The sequence below is a fragment of the Neophocaena asiaeorientalis genome, unplaced genomic scaffold (genome assembly GCF_003031525.2).
Source record: "Neophocaena asiaeorientalis asiaeorientalis breed wild unplaced genomic scaffold, Neophocaena_asiaeorientalis_V1.1 scaffold140, whole genome shotgun sequence".
NCBI classification, from domain to species: Eukaryota; Metazoa; Chordata; class Mammalia; order Artiodactyla; family Phocoenidae; genus Neophocaena; species Neophocaena asiaeorientalis.
In genome coordinates this window covers 877,214-886,891 of record NW_020173729.1, presented here as the reverse complement: position 1 = coordinate 886,891, position 9,678 = coordinate 877,214, and positions in this window count along the sequence as shown.

Genomic DNA, 9,678 nt, shown 5'->3' with positions numbered 1-9,678 from the left:
CGAGGGTGCGCAGCCCGGGGAGGGACCCGCCCGGGACGGACCCGCCCCCCTCCCGCCCTCTTTACGCCGGGATCCGGGACAGATCGGTGGCGGGGTGGGGAACGTTTTTGTTTACCTGCAGACCTTCTGCATGGGGGAGTTGGAATGAGCTCCCACCCAGCTCACCTCTACCAAACTCAGCTTTCGGATCTCGTCCCTTCTCTCCAAATAGCATGCCAAACCTGGCCCTGCCAGCTCCAACCCAGCGGAGCGCCCCGCCCCTGCGGAAGCCTACTGGGCGGGGGGAGGGGGCAGTGGTTGGTCCTCACCTAGGCTCACCCTTGGGTCGGAAGGCCTTGATCTGGATCGCGATTCAAGCACCGGTCTACTCTGGAAGTCGCGGTCTCCAGGAACCCTGGGGAGTTATTGCTAGAATTCTCCCTGTCTGCCATCTGGCTTCTCCATAACCTTGTGTGACTGTGACCTCCCTCCAACCGCGCTACCCCCCCATCCCATTTAAACAGGGAAAATGTCTGCTGACCTCCTTCACCAGGCTGAAAATATAGCTGATCATAAAAACATTTCCAGATGCACAATCCTTTGGAAGTGTTGTGCAAGCAAGTCTCTGTTTTGGATCTAAGCTGCTTAGGGTCGGTGCTCAGGATGCCAATACATTATTTCAGCCCACTGAGTATTTCTGCTGGTGCACACCAATGGCACCAAACAATGAATGGGCCTCTTTCAAGACCTAATTTACTATCACTGAATGTGTTAGCACGAGAGAGGCAAATAAATGCTCTCTGGGGTCTAGAAAATTGCCTATTCCTGAGAATAAGTTTTAGGGGAGAACAAGTCTAGCCCATTAAATCTTTAAAAAGTGATGAAAAAGTGTGTGTGTTTGTTTTCAGGCTGAGTATTGGATGGAGAATGCATTTTTCAGTAGTAGGTCAAGGAAAGCAGTAAGTCCATTCACTTTGCTTGAAGAGCTATATTTCAGGCAAAGTGTATACATTTATAATAAAGAGGGAAAAATCCTGAACCTGATAGTTACTTTGATGGCATTAAAAGCCAAGGAAACCAATCCTGTGGATTCCACTAAGATTTCCAGGTGTGTTTCCCTTCACGGCTTTACACTGGGATTCAGGTGCATGCCGCAGGCTCTGGAGTCGGGCCCACTTGGGTTCCAGTCCCAGCTCCTCCACTCACCATCTGTGCAGTCTTGAGCATGTTACTGAACCCCAGTACTCATTAAGTGCTGAGGGACAGAAATCACCCCGCAGTGATTTCCCTATGCATATGTGGGTGGTAAGTATTTCCCACAGATGGTCAGGGGTGTTTTCAAGGGACTCCCGCCATCCTGCTGTGATTTTCATCCACAGCACCATACACAGCTGGCCAGGGTGCAGGTTCAGCTCAGCCCACCCCCCTTTGGGCACTGCAGCTGCTTTACCATCGATCGGCACTGTAATGGTCAATACTCTCCACAGGCCTCCTTACTGGGACCATTAGTGGCTCTCTGCTTGCTTCTGTCAGGGGAACAGCAAAGAAGATGCAACCTGAGGTAAGTTCCTAGTCCAAGAAGGAACTTCGCTTTAAAGGAAATGACTTTCCCTAGGTAAGACAGGAAAGGGAGTGCGGTTTCCTGAACAAATCCGGGGAAATGAGTGCTCAGACTTATAAAAAATGGAAGAGACTTCATCATACTAGACTTCAAATCCAGTAGCTTACATTGCTTAAAAAACCAAAACAAAAGCAAAAACGGAATAGTCTAGAGACCCAAGCTTCTAGTTTTTTCATCCTGGCTTGGCTACTTTCAAAGCCATCATAGAGAGATATTCTCTCTTTCCTTTCCTGTGTGTGTGTGTGCACGTGGCCCTGGAGAAGCTGAGATTTGGGGACAATGTTAGCAAAAGAACTACATAAACTAGTGGAAACAACAAAGTTTGCTTTAACTAGCGTCTTTGTAAAGGAAATACTTAATTTTCCCCCTTACCTTACTCACTCAGTGGGACCTTTTGGCGTCCTCCCCAGTGGAGGTCAGCTTGGACTGGAGCAGTCTTTAGTAGAGCTGGGAGCCGTCCGAGGAATGGTTGCTGGATGTCTCTCCCACAAGAAGGCTCCAAGAATCAGTCTCTCAAGTATGTTATACTGATTCTTTTACCAGGGAGACAAGTGCCTGCCCTGCTCCCTGCCACCCACAGCCTAGGCACACTGAGCATGCTCCCTGTTTAAACAGCCAGCAAGGGCACCACTGTGGGATCTGCTGTAACAACAGCTAAATTAACTGGAGAAATGCTCCAACAGGCAGCCCACTGCCAAGACTCAACAGAGTTGGACCGTGGGACTCCTCATTAGCAAAACGCTATGCTTCTTCCAGACTCACATTCGGGTTTCCAACTCTGGGTGACTGTAAGTACTGTGCTCACCTAGCAGAAGGATTTCTTCCTTATCTCAGGATTGGAAGAAACAGATGGAACCCCGCACACCCTGATTATCTCAATACAGTATTGTCTTCCATTCACATCCTTTTTCTTTTCTATCTCTGATAAATAAAGGAAGAGACTCTGAAATGACGAGGAAAGAGGGGAGAGGGCAAGCTTTTGAGCCAAGTGCATATACACCTATACCCGCTCTGAGGTTGCCTTGTAGACAGCAGGGAAGGAGGGGCTCTGTGACACTGGGGTAGAGAAGATGAAACTGTGGGACACTCAGCAGGGGTGGGGAGAGTTGACCCTGTGGTGATAAGTTAGCAAACTTCAAAAATACTGTTTGGAAAGAGTGGTAATAATACACATCTGGAAGATGTTGAAATATTTGTCCAGAAAATCATTTTGAATCTATTTTACCACTTGTCCAGTGGAGTAAAACACTGAAGATCTCTAGGTTAATTGAAACTTTTAACTTTCTAGGGAGGGCCTAAAAAGTTAAAAATCTTAATTTCAACAGCCTAGGGAGGGCTGCCCTAGGCATCAACCGCCTGCTGACAGGGAGGGGAAGAGAGGAAATAGAGGGTGAGTAGGAGGTTGCAGAGGGCCAGGCCTGCATATGGTGGACATCACTTTTGCTCATGTTACATTGGCCAGAACTCAGTCAGAAGGCCCTGCCTACATGCAAGGGGGACTGATGGGCTGTCACTTCCCAGCTGCAATGCCCCCTCTGGAAAGGGATCAGACCTCTAGTGAACAGCCAGCATTCCTGCCACATAAAAAGAAGGCTGGGGTGGCTTCCAACCCTGACTGTGTATCAGCATCACAGCTTTAAAAAATACACGTGCCTGGGATCCAGCCCCAGAGATTCTGATTGGGTAAGGCCTGCACTGACACCCAGGAGAATCTGTATTTTTAAAGGCACAGACTAGGTTGAGGGTCACTGGTTGGCTCTGGAGTGTACACGTCTAGCATTGCCTCTCAACAGTTTTAAAAATCATTTCTCCTGGGCTTCCCTGGTGGCGCAGTGGTTAAGAACCCGCCTGCCAATGCAGGGGACATGGGTTTGATCCCTGGCCTGGGAAGATCCCACGTGCCGCAGAACAACTAAGCCCATGTGCCGCAACTATGGAGCCTGCGCTCTAGAGCCCGTGAGCCACAACTACTGAAGGCCATGTGCCTAGATCCTGTGCTCCGCAGCAAGAGAAGCCACCTCAATGGGAAGCCCACTCATCGCAGCGAAGAGTTGCCCCCGCTCGCCACAACTAGAGAAAGCCCGCGCACAGCAATGAAGACCCAACACAGCCAAAAATAAAAACAAATAAATAAATTAAAAAATCATTTCTCCGATTTCTCAATGTGAACAATGCTTTTTAATCGGCTTCAATTTTGTATGTGCCGGTAAAATAGTTTTCACCACAGTAAACCCCAAGCAGGATTAAAAGGCAATACTTTTGTACAGGTTTTCAGTAGTAGAATCTATGTAATGATTAGTAATATATAATGATTAATTTTATATCAATATTTGACACAGTAAAAGAATGCAGGTATGTGTAATTGATGATACATTGCTTTCTGAGAAGCTCATAGTTGTTCTCTGTGCCATAAAATCGTTGTTCAGAAAGCTGTTCTTTTTGGAGTGATTTGAAACTTTTTTTCCCTCAGGGCTCCCCTTCTGAAATTTCACAGAGTAGTAGGTGCAGGCATCTGCTGGGGTGACGTTGCTGATACAGATGGAAAATCTAGGATGGAATAGAGACCAGACAGAGGTTAGAGAGAACAAGGAGGAGGGAGGTGGGCTGACATGGAACAGTGATTGTAATAATCATTCATTGAAGTAAGCAAGAGGTAGGATGCTGTGAACAGGAAGGTCCCCTCCTCCCGCCCTCCCTTCCTTCCTTCCTTTTTTTATTGAAGTATAATTGACGTATAACATTCTATTGGCTTCAGGTGCACAGCAAAATAATTCAGTATTTGTGTACATTGTGTGTGCTACAGGAGATAAGAATGAAAATAGAATTTCACAATTTCCACATTCTAATGTAATTATTTAAAAATCTTTACCAGAGAATATTTACTCTATTGAAACTATTACTAAACACAAGTGTTATATATTAAAAGACCATCTTTGGGAATTCCCTGGCAGTCCAGTCCAGTGGTTAGGACTCCGGGCTTCCACTGCAGGCGGCCTGGGTTCGATCCCTGGTCAGGGAAGTAAGATCCCACAAGCCGCACAGTGCTGCCAAAAAAAAAAAAAAAAAAAAAAAAAGCCATCTTCATTATTCCTTTCCTATTTTCTCCCACTACATTGTGTGTGTGTATTATGTCTTATTTTATGTCTATCTCTATTTATTATTTTATACTTATATTTTGTGTGTTTACTGTACTTATATGTATACAGTTTCTGTATTTATTAGCTAGTAAGTTCCTGAAGGGTAAGGCTAGTATTATGTTCATTGTCATCGTCTTCTACAGTGTGTTACACAAACAAGCACTCAAATGTTTATTACAGCGACTGGAAGTCATCTGAGTCATTTAACTTCTTCTGTGCCTATTATGTGCCAGAGAATACGTGATGAACAACACAAAATACAGCCTTCCCTGAGAGCTTACAGTCTAGTGGGAAGAAGACAGGCAGTAAACAAAATAAATACATAAGGTGTAAAGTCTGTCAGCTGGTGGTAAGTGCTGCGGAGAAAAAGAAAGCAGGGGAGTGGGACAGAGTATTAAAATCTGAGTAAAGACTTCAAGAAATGAGAGGGCAGGCCCTGTCTACATGGGGGACGGGCAGAGCATTGCTGGGGAGGGGACAGCAAGCATGACCGCTGGGAGGCTGGCACATGCCTAGGGTGGACACGGGACAGCCGGAGGCCAGTGTGGTGGACAGTGAACAAGCTGGCAAGTGCAAGGAGAAAAGACCAGGTCATGGGGCCTTCTAGGCCAGGGTAAGGACCTTGCGGTTGACTCTGAGATGACAAGAGGGCTTCAAGTGAGGGGTTCATTTGCTTATATTGAAGAAGTTCAGTCTGGCTTTTGAGTTTGTATTAGGCTATAGGAGGACAAGAGTGGAAACAGGGAACATAGTTAAGAGATGAGTGTGAGAATCCAAGTGACAGATGGTGGTGGCGCGGACCAGGACCTCAGCAGTGGAATTGGTAAGCAGGGGTTAAATTCTGGATGTATTTTCACCAAGATTTATGAGAGAGTGGAAGAGAGCCATCAAGGATGGCTCCAAGGTATTTGGAGGAAAGTGGGAGGATGGAGTTAACTGAGGGGGGAAGGCTGAGGGCACGGGTTTGGAAGAGATACCAGCAGCTCTGTTGTGGACACACTTACCACACTAAGACCCCTACATACGAACCTTCAAGTTGTGGACTTTCAAAGACGTGAACGTGCATTCGCATGTCCAATCACGTATTAGTTCACGTGTCTGGGGTACATTGCCACGTGCAGCTTGCCCTCCATCTCCTATTGCTGACGATCCTTCAGCTCTACCATCTTCCACCTCCTCTCCCTCCTCCAGTCAGTAACTCTTCCTGCCTGTTCACTCGATGCCAGGCCCTGCATGCCAGCTGTTGTGCTGTACCGCTGTACTTTTCAAGGTACTGTACCGTAAGATTAAAAGTGTTTTCTTTATTTTTTGTGTTTGTTTTTTTTTATGTATTATTTGTGTGAAAAGTATTTAAACCTTTTACAGTATAGTACTATATAGCCGATTGTGTTAGGTGGGTACCTAGGCTAACTTTGTTGGACTTAACGAACACGCACTCAGAACGGAACTCCTTCATATGTAGGGGACTGATTGTATTAGATATCTAAGTGGAAATGCAAATAGGATATGAGAGATGAACTCGAGTTCAGAAGAGAGATCCAGTTTGGAGATATAAATGAGGGGGTTTTCAATCTACTGGTGGTATTTGAAATACTGGGACTGCCTGAGCTACAGGTGAGTGATTGTAGACAGAGAACCCTGAGGGACTCCAAAGTTACAGCGTGAGGGAGATGAGGAAATAGCAAAGGCCGGTGCCAGACACTACAAGAAGAAGGTATTTCAAGGGGAAGGGAATGATCAACCCCGTCACATGCTGCTAGGAGGTCAGGTAGGAAGATGAGACAAAGGCTGAGACTGGCCCTTGGATTTAGCAATTAGAAGTTTAACGGGGACTTGACACGAGCCAATGGGGAAGCCAGTTTGGAATGAGTTCAAGAGAGTGGGAGGAGAGGAATTGGAGCGACTGGTAGAGAGGGAATGGGAAATGGGGAGGTAGCTGAAGAAGGAGTGGAATCAAGAGGGTTAAAAATGTCTTTTTTTTCCCCATGAGTGGAGAAGTAGCCTGTTTGTGGGTGATGGGCATGATCAAGTACAGGAACAATTTGATGTCTTAAGAGAGTCAAGGGAGAATGCGCACGAGGGGGAGGGAGGGATTGGCCCTAGGTAAGAGCTGGGTAACACTTGTATCCAGGAGACAGGAGGGACAGGGACTGGGAAGGCAAAGTAGGAGACCACAGATGCAGGGAGAGAAGTAATTGTGGGGGAGAAAAATTAATTACCTAGCAGGATAATGGATGAGTTCTTTCCATTTTCCAAACTCTCCAAAATATGTATTATTACATAGATTTGCAAGATATTAAAGGAAACAATCCTTGCTGACATATGGACTTGTGTGAGTAATGCAGTGAGAGCGGTTCTAAAGCTTACTCTAGAAGCTACTCTAGGGTCAGAAGTGCCCTCTAGTGGTTCATTTAGACCTTTACTTTTTAACACTATCCACATTTTATATTATTTTTTAAAAAAACAATTACAGTCCACAGTTTAATTTAGAAAAATATCATACACTGGGTAAAATAAACCCAAACCATCTGCGGTCCAAGCTGGAGTGACTATTAATTAATTATCATTGCTAAGACTTTCTCTTGTAAATACATCATTCTCCACCATACCGCCAGTATTTATGTACATTCTGCTTCTTGAATGAGTCATTTTATTAAACTCAGAGGAAGGACAACTGGTGGGCCGCCGCTGATCCAAGGCTGAAAATTCTTTTTGATGCTCCGAAGAGTATAAATTCCTCATATTTTCCATTCCTTGTTTCACTTGATTTTGTTGTCATTGGGTTTCCTCTGCCTGGTATGTTCTCTCAACCTGGGTGGGTTAACGCATTTCCTCATGATCTTCCAGACTACCTTCAGTCTCCCCTGCTATGCAATCTCACAGTGTGCTGTTCTTCTTTCTCCCTCATGCCATTTCCCTCAACTGCAATAAAACAGTCAATTCTGTAATGATCGTTTAACGTCTGTTTCTTCTGGTAAATCACAAGACCCGTAAGGGCTGAGAATGTGTGTGTCTTGTTCACCACTCTCTCCTCAGCACTTAGTTCAGTGCCCAGCACATGAACAGACACTATCCTGCAGGAGACTCTTGCCACGGCTCCATTAACATGGTTCAGATCCCACCGTGTAGGAGATTGCGTTTCAGAAATAGAATTCTATTTCCTGAATACAATTGGCAATTGCTTTAGGTGCACCAGTAACAGATGTAATAATCTGTTACAAAACTGTTCCAGCTACTCTTTCAGTAGTTCAATTTAAATTTCTAGCTGGCAAGGCAACACTTTACAAAGAAGGCAGAATCCTTAGATATGACCCAGACCTTAACAGATCATTTTTTCCAAAATAGAACTAAGGCAAAGACAATAAGATGCCAATGCAGAGGAAATAATAATGAGACTATTTCACGTTGTACAGTCATATCTGTGACCCTAACCCACACACCTACTTATTCCCAGATTTAGAAATATTCCGGCACCTCCAGGACTTAACTCAGCAACGGTATCTCTAAAATGGACAGGGCGATAGTGTTTACCTACCTGCGGCCCGTAGGCCATCCCAGCCTCATCCTTAGACACTGGAGTCTGAGAACAGGGGAATGGCTTGTTGTGAAGGATGGCACCACGGTCCCCTGGGTCCTGGACATGTGGTTTGGAATTTAGTGGGAACAGAGTAAAATGCTCCGAGCAGGAAGTTGGGTTTGTGTCTATCTGGAAAGTCTGTTATTATCTTATCTTCTCCCACCCCCAAAACCCTCACCCCCACTCTAAATAGTTTAAGCTCTTGGTGTTATAATTTTGGTGCAGTCTTTTTGTTGTGGGCCGTGAAAGAGGTCCTCTTCTATTGCTTGTTCAAAGGTAGCAGGGTTTTCCTAAAATCACTACTTGAACATTTAATGGAGGCATATATGATGATTAACTCCACTCAATAGGAATTTCTTTTATTCAGAACACCTTCAGATTAAACATCAGAATGAATACAAACACACATGAGTATATTTATGGGGTGTTCTGTCAAGCTTGCTGGCCCTTCCCTCATGAGGCGCTTCCCCATGTTGTTAACACAGATGTCTCCTTGTCATCCTTCAGGTCTCGGCTTACATGTCACTTACTCAGAGAGGCTTGGCCAGACCACCCAATCTAATTAGTCCCCTCCTCGTTTACTTTCTCTCACAGACCCTATTATTTTTCTTCATACAATTCATCACTAGTGTTCACAGATTTTTTAGTGTTCGTTCACTTAATTCTATCAATTCCATTAGGCTGTAAGGTTCTCAAGGGGGCGGGGGGACGTTGTTTGTTTTGTTCACTTTTGTATTCTTGAGGCCCAGCACGGGTGCCCGACATGTAGTAGGTGCTCTATAAAAAAAATTGCTGAATAAATGAGTGAATACTTTCTTGGTTGTTTCACTTACACTTGTCCCTTCTACTGAGTTTTAGTTCCTGCTACTGTACTGTAACCCCCAAATTGATAGGAGAGAATTGCAGTGCCACTTCCCTCCATCACTGACTACTGAGGTGGCAATTCCTTTGTGGAGAAGCTGCTGGTTTCTCTTGGGCTGTTGTCATGTACCCAAAGGTGTGCAATAATTCTGTTCATAATAGTGTGACTGAGGCAATCAGGAGAGCTGTCAGAAATGCCTTTTTAAAAGTTACCCTCGTTGGGTTCTTGGGCACCCGAAACTGTGAACTGCTGACATAAGTAAGTGAGAATGAGCAGAATGTTGAAAAGGTGTGTGTGTGGGAAATGAAATTCAGATGTACACATCCTTCCTTGCGCGCCACGAAACTGAGCCTCTTGCAGCAGCGCCTCTGCCCAATGGGGGGCGGCAGCATTCCAGCAACTCACTCCCTGAGGTTGTGTAGGCGGCAGGAGCGATTCGCGTTCAAAATCTTTTGACTCTACCCGCTCTCCGTAGCGCCTTAGCCCGTTAGAGTTTCAAGGC